The 13,705-nt window shown below is 42.7% G+C and overlaps 1 long non-coding RNA gene across 6 annotated transcripts in view; it reads left to right on the top strand.

Annotated features, from left to right (window-relative positions):
* Positions 1–13,705, top strand: part of LOC121012766 (uncharacterized) — a 41,219-nt gene that overhangs the window by 5,358 nt on the left and 22,156 nt on the right. For 2 of the 6 annotated variants that reach the window (XR_005782283.1, XR_005782285.1), the window contains exons 2-6: positions 1,714–1,775; positions 3,878–4,004; positions 10,015–10,273; positions 10,365–11,493; positions 12,195–12,982. This is a non-coding gene — a long non-coding RNA (uncharacterized LOC121012766). Of the gene's footprint in view, positions 1–808; positions 947–1,713; positions 1,776–3,877; positions 4,005–10,014; positions 10,274–10,364; positions 11,494–12,194; positions 12,983–13,705 lie in introns of those variants that run through there. The other 4 variants (XR_005782286.1, XR_005782287.1, XR_005782284.1 and 1 more) reach the window with 3 other exon arrangements.

Raw genomic sequence — 13,705 nt, 5'->3', positions numbered from 1 at the left:
GCCCTCAAGGACTCCACAGAGAGTTTGGTGGAAGAAAAAGGTGAGTGTGTTCCAATATTCTAAGTGGTCTAGGAGAGGACACTGAACACGAGCAGTGCAGGCACTATGTGGATGACACTGTGTGTGTACGTTATAGGGGGGAGTGGATGAGAGACGAGCTCCCGGACAAGAAGGAAGCCTCATGGAGGAGGTTGGACTTGAGAAACAGTAACGCTTTGACCATAGAACAAGTAGTAAGAGTATTTTAGGTAGAGGGTATTTTAACTTTTTTTTTTTTTTAAGTTTATTGGTCTTGAGAGGGGGGAGAGAGAGAGAGAGAGAGAGAGAGAGAAAGAGAGAAAGAAAGAATGGAAGTAGGTGAGGGGCAGAGAGAGAGGGAGAGAATCCCAAGCAGTCTCTGCCACCAGCACGGAGCCCGGCCTGGGGCTTGAACTCACAAACCGTGAGACTAAGACCTGAGACGAAATCAAGAATTGGACGCTTAACTGACTGAGCCACCCAGGCGCCCCAAGGTATTTTAACTTTTGTAAAAGCACAGTTGTTTTGAATAACAACTTTCAAAAGTCGGGGAAATGAAGGTCATCCAACAGCTTTAGAAAATAAGGTCAACAAATGAACAGGAACGTGACTTATTAAAATGAGGGAAATTAGTTGTGCACCAGGCTTGAATAAAAATACTAAACAAAACCCATAATTTTTGGTCATTAAGCTAAAGTCATAAGCTAAAGCTATGTCCATTTTCATGTTTTCTTCTGTGAAGGAATTTTAATAAAGTTCAGTGTATGTTTTGTTTTATTTTGGTTTTCAGAAGACACTGGCAGTTTAACTCCAGCAGGAAAAATTTTTCCAAGCTAGGAGGAAACCTGGATCCACGTTCTGTGTGAGGCTGTGGTTAGGAAGTCCATATGAGTCTCAGTCGACTCCTTTTGATTTGCCCTTTGTCTTGGTAGGTTGGCAGGAGAACAATTTCAAACGAGAACTGATTAGGAAATTCTGGGGTAGAAAGTATATAATGAGAATTCTTGTCTCCAGGGAAATGTCAGTAATGATAACTGAAGTCCTGGGAACTGAAATACTATGAATAATGGAAAAATGTATGGTGAAGAATAATTATGTAAAAGAATCATTTTTTTCCCCATAAAATTTTTCATTTGAGATCCTGAGAAGCAAGGGGAAGGGGGAGGTGGAAATGAACAAGATAAAATCTATTTTTTAATCAAGGAGGCAAAGATTGCACTGTTCCAGAATTTTTCTACCTGCAAACAGTGAAGCATTACCAGGCTTGTGACCATGTGATTGGACATTCTGATCGAGTCTCAGCCCTCTAACCCAGGTCTTCATTGTCTGTCTCCAGATGTTTCTGTTCCCAAATCCTGCGTTTGCTCCAGCTTCCAAAATACCTTCAACTACCTTAGACTTTAAGGCCAGTGCAACATGAGGAAGAAGCTAGTCAAATATCAGAAGTGTTCAGACAGGAAGAGTGTTGCAGTGAGAGTAGAAGAAGCCATTGCAGTGATTTACGGAAGCCTAGTTACCTTTTAGACAGTCAAGTACAATTTGGCAAAGTGGGAAAAGATACGATGTAGAGTTTGGTAGTGGGTAGGAAACCTCTAGTGGACCGTTGAACTTGTAATAAATTCCAGGAGCCTCATCAGTTGGGGTCAACAGTCCTTGGTCTTAGTGATTATGTTAGTTGTTTTGTGTTTTTCCTAGGTAATTCGATCACTTGGAGCTGTGCACATCTCTTCCTGGCAAACTTAGTAACAAAGGAAGAGGTTCGTGCTCTGTTCCCACATACTTGCCGCATAATGATTTAGAAATGAGGGCTGACAAATTTCAAGTCTGTTGTTAGCTCGGATGGATGGATTGATTGATTGATTGATTGATTGATTGTGGCTACCTGGACCTGAGTTGAGATGTTTCTGAAGCTAATTCCAGGCTAACTGAAAAGTAAAGATTATTAATGTCCGGTGGGGGCTTATTGGGAAGGGGGGGAAGACCTCTTATACCTTATTCTTCTCACTTCTGGCTTAGGTAATTAGTATAAGAGAAGTAGTTTTACTGCTAGAGGAAAAGGTTTGCCCAGACTTGGAAACAGGTTCGATGGTAGTGTGGGGCATGGCTTATCATGGTGGGCAGTCTGCAAGAGGGTCCCTAAATCAAAGCTGGAAGGAAGGTATCTTTTTCCACTGTGGAGGCGAAACATGAGTTTTGGAGCCCGACAGACTAGATTCTACGTTCTGTCACTTCCTAAAGCCTGTTTCTTTGTCCTTAAAGTGGAAGCACAGATACTTGTTGAAGAGAATCTCGGACTTATAAGCCCACCTGGGATAATGAATGTAGAACATGTTTAACATCTTGTACAGCACTGGCACCTGGGAGGCCCAAAGCATGTCCTCTCCCTTGCTCTCCTTTGGGCCCCTGGGTGTCTCTGGGACCTTTGTAAGGGATGTGTGAGGTCAAAATTATCTCCAGAATAGTGTTAAGACGTTATTTGCCTTTTTTACTGCATTGCCATTTCTCTGGTGATGCAAAAGCTATAATGGGAAAAACAACCTAGCGCTTTACCACGAATCAAGGCAGTGGCACTGGCCATCATTGTACTTTTCGCCACCATGCACTCTTTTCAACATTTATTTATTTTTGCGACAGAGAGAGACAGAGCATGAACGGGGGAGGGGCAGAGAGAGAGGGAGACACAGAATTGGAAACAGGCTCCAGGCTCTGAGCCATCAGCCCAGAGCCCGACGCGGGGCTCGAACTCACGGACCGCGAGATCGTGACCTGGCTGAAGTCGGACGCTTAACCGACTGCGCCACCCAGGCGCCCCGCGCCACCATGCACTCTTAAGCTAAAAACATAAAAGCAGTTCACTCAATAATAGGTGTGATGAGGGCAGTACAAATCATTAATTTTATTTGATCTCCATATCCGAGTACACATCTTTTAAATAAACTGTGACAAAATGGGAACTGTGGATAAGACATTTGTGCTATATAATCAGTACAATGATTGTCTGGAGGAAAAGCACCTGTTCTGTTGTTTGAGTTGCAAGCTGAACTAACACCACCTTTCCCATTGAATACTATTTTTACTTGAAAGAACAGACAAACTAGGGTTATTCGGAGTTGAGTATTGGGCTGACATCTTCTGATGGGCTAAACCAGACTACTGCTACTTCAAGGGAAACAACGGAGAAAATTTGAGCTTTGAAGTAAAAGTTACAGTTTGGAAAACTTGTATCCACCACCGTGAGCCTGACACCTTCCTACAACTGAGATACTTTTCTGTTAAGATCATTGGTGATAGGAACAAACTCAGTTTGTTTTATATAGTTAAATGTTTCCACATTTCGATTATCTGCATAACGGAGTGAACGATATTTTCAAATGATCAGTACATAATGTTACAAAATAAGAAATGGGAAAAGATCATTTGAAGTGTAAGATAGGCCAATGGAATTAAAAAACTTTTTCTTAATGTTTATTTCTGAGAGAGAGAGAGACAGAGAGAGAGAGAGAGACAGAGAGAGAGCATAAGCAGGGGAGGGGCAGAAAGAGAGGGAGGCACGAATCCGAAGCAGGCTCCAGGCTCTGAGCTGTCAGCACAGAGCCCAACGCAGGGCTCAAACTCATGAACTGCTAGATCATGACCTGAGCCGAAGTCGGAAGCTCAACCAACTGAGCCACCCAGGCACTCCTACGTGGGCCAATAGAATTTAATGTACCAGTATGAAAATGTCACTGATACGATTTAGATTTCACGTTGCAACTACTCTTTTAAAAAAAATCTGTCACTGTGGAGTGTTGGTGTGGTACCAAATAAGATTAGCCACAATTACCTGAAAAAGTTATTAAAATACTGCTCCCTTTTCTAGCATACCTGTGTGAGACGGTTTTCTTCACATACTTAAACCAAATGCATATGGCAATAGATCCAATGCAGAGGCAGATGAGTGTCCAGTTGTTTTCGACCGAGCTAGACCTTACGGATGTCACAAAAAGGTAAGACAGTGCCACACTTCTCACCAAACGGTGCAGCAAAAAAGAAATGCAGTGAAAAAGAATTTATTTTGGAAAACACAGTCACTTATCATAAAAATATTTATGTGACCGTGTATGAGGTTTCTATTATTATTTTTATTTTTATATAAGTTAATGAATATTTCTAGAAATTCTTCATTTTAATGTCTGATAAATATTGATAGATGAAAATCCACATAAATGAAAGTTCAGTGATTTTTAAGAGGTAAGGGGGTCCTGGGATCAAAAAGCTTATGAACACTGTCCTAGTCCCCTACTTCTGCTACCGCTACATGTGCTCTGATCCCCAGAGGAGAGCCAGAGATGTCCCTGCAAATTCTGGAAGTAATCCCTATTTGTCGCAAACTTTGACTGTTACACTATTAGGGTGAGTTCCCCATCAAAATATGCATGTTCCCATGGTAATCTTGCCCTTGCAAAGTAACTCAGAAACATGGGCACGTGGGATTATTTTCCATTTTGCCCTGTGGATTCTGAACAAGCTTTGGTACAATTTTGCTGACTTGCCTTGAGCTGACGGTCTGCAATTGTTAATTTATCCTGTAACTAAACTGATTTTGCTTCGCTGTTACCCTGTCATGTCCTTAGATTTCCAGTGCAACTGCTGATTAAGTCAAGCAGGTCAAATTTTGTGGGACAATCAGATAGGGGACTGGCACTCTGTTGTGCCTGTTAAAATTAAACTTGGAAACACTTTAAAAAGAAACCCACAAAAGTGTTCTCAAAACAGCCATTCTGGTTGTCAAATGAAATAGGGGAGCAATTAGGCCTCTGTCCTATGATAGATTCAAAATTTTCTGCTGACTGGCAGTGTCCTGTTTCTACCTCCGAACTATTCTGCAGGTACTTGGCTGTACTCCGACGGGATAAGAAGATTCTGCGGTTGAAATATTTTAACTACAGTCCTTGCTGACAAAAGACTAAAACCTTTTTAGCCATTAGAAAAATTACTCTGGCTACAGTTTCATATATGCCCGGAATTATTGAAATAAACTCTTTTTTTTTTTTTGGAAAACTGACAATAACTTTAACCATTATAATGAACCACAATGACATCAAAATATTTCTGCAAAATAATTGATACAAATGCTTTTAAAGGTTTTAGCGCTGGGATTTATATAAGCTGAAGCGTAAAATTACATGAAGAACCTTCGTCAGATAGCAGTCTCATGTTGCTAATTTGCACTCAGCTTTCATATTGTATAGACGCGATCCCAGTGCTATCTATTCAGACTAGTTTTTAGATATCTGTGGTGCTGCAAGCTAGGTTCCGGTGGTCTTTGAAAGCTGGTTTATGTGCGTGAAATTGGACAAGATTGAATTGAAATAATTTGCTAGAATTCTACTTAATTTTAGTTGATCTGAGAGAAGATACTTGAAACCGGGGAGAGGTAGTGGTCTGGTGAGTTTCACACGGTGAATTTCAGAAAACTGTAAGCTTCATAAAGGTAAGGACTTTGTCGCTGTAGGCCTATCACTTTGTATCCAGTGCTTAGCATACCGTATAGTAAAGGCTCAAAAATATTTGGAAACCGAGATGGAAAATACAGGGAAAAAGGGAGCAGCAAGCTGACCCCACTGAATCAGTGTTAATAGGGGTAATTTTAATAACATGAATGGAGTTTGAAGAAAATGATCATTCACAGTAGCAGCATCTTTTGTAACGAATGATTTGATATTTAGGATCCATTTGAGATTGACAGTTAATCCAACTTAGTCTGCTGCCCAGCTGACGGGTTTCCTCAAGCAGTGCTCAGGGCATTCGTTCATTCCGTCATTCATGGAGCATACATTCATTGGGCACCTACTACATGGCAGAATGCTAGAGATACAGGGGATTAAAACAGACAAAAATCCCTATCCTCTCGAAGTTTACATTCTAGTGGGGGAAAGACAGTAAACGGTACACTATTTACACTATTGTGTTACAATGTGTATATTCTGACAGATGGAGACAAGTGCCATAGAGAAAAAAAAAATCAAGCAGGAAAGAGGAAATGAGATATCACAGTTTCAAATAGAGTGATCAGGGGGGCGCCAGGGTGGCTCAGTCGGGTAAGCTTCCGACTTCGGCTCAGGTCATGATCTCGCACTCCGTGGGTCTGAGCCCCACATCGGGCTCTGTGCTGACAGCTCGGAGCCTGGAGCCTGCTGCGGATTCTGTGTCTCCCTCTCTCTCTGCCTCTCCCCCACTCACGTTCTGTCTGTCTCTGTTTCTCAAAAATGAATAAATGTTAAAAATAAAATAGAGTGATCAGGGACACCTGGGTGGCTCAGTAGGTTGAGCATCTGACTCTGGATTTCAGCTCAGATCATGATCCCAGGGTGAGTGTGGAGCCTGCTGAAGATTCTCTCTCTCTTCTTCTGGCCCACTTGCTCCCTCTCTGGAAGGAAGGAAGGAAGGAAGGAAGGAAGGAAGGAAGGAAGGAAGGAAGAAGAAAGGAAAGAAAGAAAGAAATGTTATGTTATTGACATAAATTGACTTAGAATATTATGTAGTTTCAGGTGGACAACATAATGATTCAGTATTTGTACATGTTGTGAAACGATCACCCCAATAAGTCTAGTTAGCATCCATCACCACGTAGTTAAAAAGATTTTGAAACACAGGAAACCGAACTGAGAAACTCCTATGATTGTATGTAGTACAAAGCACACCTTGCTGCACTTGACAGTTGACGGGACGCTGGGAGGGAAACAAGCCCGCAAATGCCAGAGCCTCACATTCGCTCACCCTCCGTAGTACGCGCTCCTTTCTCCGTTCTCATTCTCTGCACAAGCCAGAAATAAGACAACCGACAGAAATTATGGAGTCCTTCCTTTATAAAATTCTCTGTGGTGTGACATATTTATTCATTAATCTTTTTTTTAATTTAAAAAATTTTTATTTTTAAGAGAAAGAGAGCGAGAGAGAGAGAGAGAGAGAGAGAGAACATGAGCAAGGGAGGGGCAGAGAGAGAAGGAGACACAGAATCGGAAGCAGGCTGCAGGCTCCGAGCTGTCGGCACAGAGCCCAACGCTGGGCTTGAACCCACGAACCGTGAGATCATAATCTGAGCCGAAGTCCGATGCTCAACCGACGGGGCCACCCAGGCGCCCCATTCATTAATCTTTTACTAAGCATTTCCTTATGTGCCTGCTTGATACTGGGGCCCATTCCTGAAGAGGGGAACAAAGCCCGTGTCTTTTGGGAAATTATGTATTTTCCAGGGAGACAATACTGAACTAGTCATTGGGAGATAATTTAAGAATTATTTTTATATGTGCCACGAAGGACCAGCTGAGACTATGAGAACATCAAGGGCACGATCCTTATCCGGGAGGTCAGGAAAGACTTCCTGGAGTAGGTGACAGACAGTATCAGCACATGTGCTCAACACGTTTTGATTTGTGTTGATTTATATGATTATATCTGTACCCTTGAGAAGTATACGTTTCACCATAGGATACAAAAGTGAGTAATCATGTTGGCTCGGTAGTGTATGGTCTAGGAAAAAGACAAATTTCTGTGGCTACATAGATTTTTGAGAAGAATTATTAACTGAATTTTTCAGTTTAATAATGTTGTTCTAGTCAGTTGTTTTTTATTGTTTGTTGGTATGTTTAACAAGTCATAAAATGTATACACCTTCCTGTCTCGTGTGTGTGTGTGGAGGTGTATTTGATCACGTTTAGAATAAAATACAGAACCACAAACTAAATTTTCCGGTTCAATAGCAGACACACTATACTTTCTGAGGCACTTTCTACAAAAAGTAGGTACAAAATAAAATTTTGTTTGCTTTTTAAATGAACGTGTAATGTACAAAAGTAACAATCTGAAATCCTAAGTCCTACATACATTGGTGAGCTCCTTGCCGCCTTTTCTTTTCTTTTTTTTTTTTTAAGTTTTATAGATTTATGTATTAATATTTGACCTTGAAAACATACACAGAACTATAGCTTCTCTTCAAGTCTTTTGAATTTGAGGTTGGATGGATTGTTTAGAGTGGTCTTTATAACTTTTATTTGGGGGTGGACTAAAGGTTTTACCCAATTCTCCCTATTGATATCTCCTAGGCCAGACCATACTTACTTACATGCTCTTTTGGCTACAGGCGCTAGAATCCTTATTTATTTATTTATTTATTTACTTACTTACTTACTTATTTAAAAAGTTTATTTATTTTGAGAGAGGGAGAGAGAGTGCACTCACAAGTGGGGGAAAGGCAGAGAGAGAGAGAGAGAGCGCGCGCGCACAAGAATCACAAGCAGGCTCCACGCTGTCGATGCAGAGCCTGATGTGGGGCTCAGACTCATGAACCATGAGATCGTGACCTGAGCTGAAACCAAGAGCCAGATGCTTAACCCACTGAGACCCCCAGGTGCCCACAGAATCCCAATTCAAGTGAGGTTACAAAAAAAAGTCAGTTTCCCAACAATAAAGGATTGTTTGCTCCACTTTCTCTGAGTATCAACATCATTCTTCTGTCTCGTTGGAAGCATTCTTTCAACACATGAGAGAAACTTGACCTCTGATAGCTCCTGAGCTTTGCAGCTGACCAAGTTGGCCACCTGCAGTGAAGCCACCTCAACTCTCTGGGCCAAGACCAGTGGGTCCAAGACCAGTGGGAAAACCCTCTCTGGGCCACAAGGTCTAGACACAGCAACTGTGATAGGAGGAGGAGAGACGTGTGTGTGTGACGTTGTGTCATAACTGGAGATCCTGAGAGAACAATTTGGATAGGATGACGGGAAATTGTTCTCAGAAGAAGGAGGCAATTCTGAGAAAAGAATTACATGTGAGCCTACCATGGTATTATTGGAAAGAAGTGTGAGAGAATGGGACTAAACGATGAATAAGGAGCTAATGTTGGACATTTTCTGTGAGGGAAAGAGAGAAAAGAAGGTCAGGAGATTTCCCTGAGAAAGTAAGGAAACATGAGAAACTTTGGCCAAGATGAAGTGGGACATAACCAAAATGTTGACAGATGTTACACCCCGTTTACTTTCAAACACTTCAGTAAAAAACAAATAGATGCAACAGAGATGGCAAGATGTTAATATTAAAACTGGGCAATGAGTATATAGATGTTTTCTAAAAAGTGGCTCTCGGGGTGCCTGGGAGGCTCAGTCTAAGCATCCGACTTTGGCGCAGGTCATGATCTCACAGGTTCATGAGTTCGAGCCCCACATTGGGTTCTGTGCTGATGGCGCAGAGCCTGGAGCCTGCTTCCAAATCTGTGTCTCCCTCTCTCTCTGCCCCTCCCCCACTCGCATTCTGTCTCTCTCAAAAACAAATATTAAAAAAAGTAAAGTTTTGTCTGTTAAGTCGGATATTTGGGCTTCCTCAAGAACTATTAACTTTTTTCTTCCTATGAATGGTTCTTTCTTTCACATGTGACTTTGTAATCTTTTCATTGAAAACTTAATATTTTGAATATTCTCATGTGGCAACTTTGGAAATCACTTTTTCCCTCTCTCTCCATGACGTGTTGTTGCTGTTTGTTGTAGCTGTTGTTGCTTGTTTTTTAAATGGCTTTTCTGAACTAATTTTCAAACTATATTCTTTGTCATGTGTGGTCACTTAAGTTTCTGTTCCATTAGTTTACTAGTCAGCTAGTGGTCAGGCAGAGAGTTCTTTTAATCCCTGGAGTAAAAAAAAAGAAAAAGAAAAAAAAAAGCCCCCTAAAAACTCTCTCCAGTCTTTTCAGATGGGCTCTGCGTTGTGGCACTCCTCGATACTTGGCCGGGCCATTTACTTCCTGCTTGCATGGAGCTTGAAGGTCAGCCAGTGGGAAGATCTTTGAATCTTCTCGGGTCTTTTCTGAGCATCTATCCAGTCCAGGCATGCATGGAATCTTCTAGTTCTCTGGATTAAATGGGAGCCTCTCAAAGCCCTTATTCCCTGAAATACGCCCTTCTCCAGCCTCTTTCTTCCCAGCATTTTGGCTTTTCTGTTGCTTGCCCTAATTGTTACCCTTTGCCACAGATGGCAGCCGCTTATACATTTGCAAATGTCACCCAGAAAACTGCCTTGGAGCTGAGGCGTGCGAAACAAAGGCAAGTCCTTGAGCAGATCCTTCAAGGAGCTTACGGGGAGCTTCAGGGAGCTACTTAGGTCAAAACGTGGATCCACGGTTCTTTGAGGTAAGATAAGATTGGTTCTGGTCCCTCCGGTGCCAGTAACCTGCACCAGGAAAATGGACTTCTGTCTTCAAGTCTGTAGCTGCGTTGGAGATGGTAACAAGGTAAGTCGAAATGCTCTCTTACCAAAATTCAGCTGGCTTTTTTTTTTTTCCAGGGAGCTTTATTCTGGTTGCTGAAAGTTTCTTTTATTAGATTCTAGAGTTCTGAAAAACGTCATCGTGACAATTCTTGCCAGCTTGTTCACTGCTTTTATGAAGGGATGAAGGTTTGGAGTTGTCTACTCTGCTGTTTTCAGAGACGTCTGTCCTGTGGAGAGAATGGGTGACACGGGTGTGGTATTCCTGATTCCAACAAAAGGGCAGCATCCAGTCCAGATCCCTTCCGACTTATCTGGGAGTCTTGAGAGTTGGATGCCTGAGGAGATTTGTGGCCGAGCCCTGGAAATCATTGACCTGCCCCTTCTGTGGGGTCTACTCTGAGGAACCCTATTCCATAACGTACGCACCTTCTGTCCAAGGCGCCTGGGCTCCTCGGTGATGCAGACTGACAAGAGGCTTTTCATCCACTCCGGGTGCTTTCAGTTCTCCCAGAATAAGTAAGGCCAGGAAAACCTGGTAGCGGGACGTTTGGCGGACCTTTTCAGAGAGTTGGACTCTGGAGTCGAGCACTGAGCATGGGCCTTAGGTCGGCAGGTTTGTGTGTGACCGTGACAGAAAACCGGAAAAGACTCATCTCTTCCTTTTACCTGCACTGTTTGAAGACCTCTGCTTGACATCTTGCAAACAACTTATGCTTCCCCTGCCTTCAGCATTTGGCGAGAAAGCACCAGACGGGCTATTCATTTCTCGCCAGCATCTTGACATTTCTCAGATACGCAAGATCCGGATCAACACGGCCCTTGGGAGGGTGGCTGAGACGAAGGTGCTCACGCCTGCGCCAAGCCCGTGCTGCTGTATGCTCGGATTTTATGTGAATGTGAACTTGGGTTCACTAACCACCACCGACTGTCTCACATCCTCTGAGACATGTGAGGTGTCAGAAGCGTATGTCTGGTCGAGTCCGGTAGAGACTCCTGAGACATTCCTCTCCACCGCTGGCATCCTGGCTTCTCCACTTCACTTCTGGCCGCAACGATTAGAAGATGGAAACAGGAGGGAGGTAGAAATGGGATATAGGTACTTGCTTGGCATCTGTCCATTGTCAAGGAACATTCCCTGTGTCTTCAGAGCTCAGATTTAGTGTTGGGAGCCTCACAGGAGGATGTGAAGTTGTGTTATCCGAACCCAGGACTGTTCTCCACATGCACCGAAAGTTGCAGAAGGTGAGCATCTTCCTGGCTTGACCTAAAAGTCAACTCATTTTATGATGCCTCTGATGGTTTCCATCTCTTCACATTAAAAAAAAAATGTGTCTACCTCAGGGCCTTTGCATCAACCCTCTATTCTAGGATTCTAGGGGTAAGAATGTGAAGATCTGTCCCAAGGGAGCCACAGATATTCCACTTTGGCCACAGTCACCCCAAGAAGACATGTAAACTCTGTCCAAAGTAAAGAGCAGATGGGAGAAAACTGTTGACTCCTATAGGCCCAAGATCTTTTGTTATTACAGGTGTTTATAAAGTTGAGAATACTGGGTTTTTTTTTCTCCTGATAAGGAAGGCTTGTGATAAAAATTGCTAAAAGAAGTCATTAACTTAATTTTTTAATGTTTATTTTTTTTTAGAGAGAGAGAGAGAGCAGGGGAGGGGCAGAGAGAGAGAGAGACAGAGAATCCAAAGCAGGCTCCAGGCTCTGAGCTGTCAGCACAGAGCCCGACGCGGGGCTGGAACCCACAAACCGTGAGATCATGACCTGAGCTGAAGTCGGACGCCCAACCGATTGAGCCACCCAGGCGCCCCAAGAAGTCACTAATCTAATGACTGGCTTACCTCCAACTGCTAGGTTTTGCTTAGGTTGAGCCACAACAAACCAAAGAGGTGGCATTACAAGTGTCCTTTTGTTTCCTCTTACATGTTTCTGAGAGGACGGAGCTGTGAATTGCTGCTTTAGAAGGAAACCAAGAGCTAGCCTGTGGACAGTATCCAGGAGGAATCTGTGTAAAATGCCAATGAAAATACTCCCAGTCAAAACATGAGGTGTGTGGGTGAGCTGCGAACAAAGAAGACGTCATCACATTGAAGGCTCAACGTGCCAAGCGAGAAAGATGACCAATAGGCAGATGAAGCACCCAACTGCACAGGCTAAAGGCGGACTCCGAAACAGAAGGCTTTCAAAGGGAAAGGATTTGCAAAGACAAGAAGGAAGTCAGATTTCAGAAAGATCTGCTCCCCCAGTAGAGAACCTGGTAAGCATTTGATTCAAGAAACCGTAAAGTTATCAAGGTTTCCAAGTTTATATCCGTGTGTTAATGCTGGCAACAGACAACTTCCTCACGTGACGTTATAGTCACAAAGACCAAGTCATAGTCTCAGATGCCAACATAACAAGATCAGGAGCGGAATTGCTCTTGTTTGGAAACCAGGTTTATGGGATGTTCACTGTTTTAAGAGCTTGGAGACCCAAGCCAGTTAGGGTGGTCCTGTTATTTTTAATTTAGCTCAGAATGCAAAGTGCTTTACTTTTTCCCTGATTGCCGTCTCTGAAGTGCTTAGTCGTGTTGGGAGTAGAGTCATGTATCAGTGTTGGCTTCCTGCTTCCCTCTTTTGGTCAAGTTCCTGCCATTAAGATGTGGATTTGATAGCAGGGTTGGCCTGTGGTGGTGGTGGTGATTGTTGTTTTTAAATTGTTTTAATTGTAACAATTGTTTTAATTGTTTTTAATTGTTTTTGTGTGTGTCCTTTGACTTATTTGTACAGGAGTAACTAGAGTTGTTTTCATAGAAGATCCTTTGAATGGTTATCAAAAATGCAGTCACATCATATGGAGGTCTAAAACTCTGCTTTTTGGGGGGATTTTGTTCAGCCCGTAGCCTTATAATTGCCTTTCATGTTCAGAAGTATTTTACTTCCTTTATCAGATCTGTTGGGATCGAGAACTGAGAAATTAATCTACTCTACCAGGTCACCCTGAAGTAACTATGACTGTAAGGGTCCCCATGTTAGACTGTTCCTGGCCTGCAAGCAACAAGCTCAAAATATGTATAAGGGGAGGATCTCATCAGCCATAGAGCAGACACCAGGCAACTTTTCCTGGGAGGAATTTACAGATACCTTTTCCACATGTGAATCAGCCCTGAAGAGTGGGCTTTTGATGGGATGTCTAGGTGGCTCAGTTGGTTAAGTGTCTGACTTTGGCTCAGGTCACGAACTAATGGTTTGTGAGTTTGAGCCCTGTGTCAGGCTCTGTGCTGACAGCTCAGAGCCTGGAGCCTGCTTCGGATTCTGTGTCTCCCTCTCTCTCTCTGCTTCTCCCCCACTCATACTCTGTCTCTCTCTCTCTCTCTCTCTCTCAAAAATAAATAAACATTTAAAAAAAAAGGTGGCCTTTTGATACTTAATTCCAGAGTAATTAAACATGTAAATGTATAAAGGTAAG

This window comes from Herpailurus yagouaroundi, unplaced genomic scaffold (assembly GCF_014898765.1).
Source record: "Herpailurus yagouaroundi ecotype Mexico unplaced genomic scaffold, PumYag 197, whole genome shotgun sequence".
NCBI classification, from domain to species: domain Eukaryota; kingdom Metazoa; phylum Chordata; class Mammalia; order Carnivora; family Felidae; genus Herpailurus; species Herpailurus yagouaroundi.
Note: the sequence above shows the minus strand (reverse complement) of the source record. Positions and strands in the feature narration are given on the sequence as shown.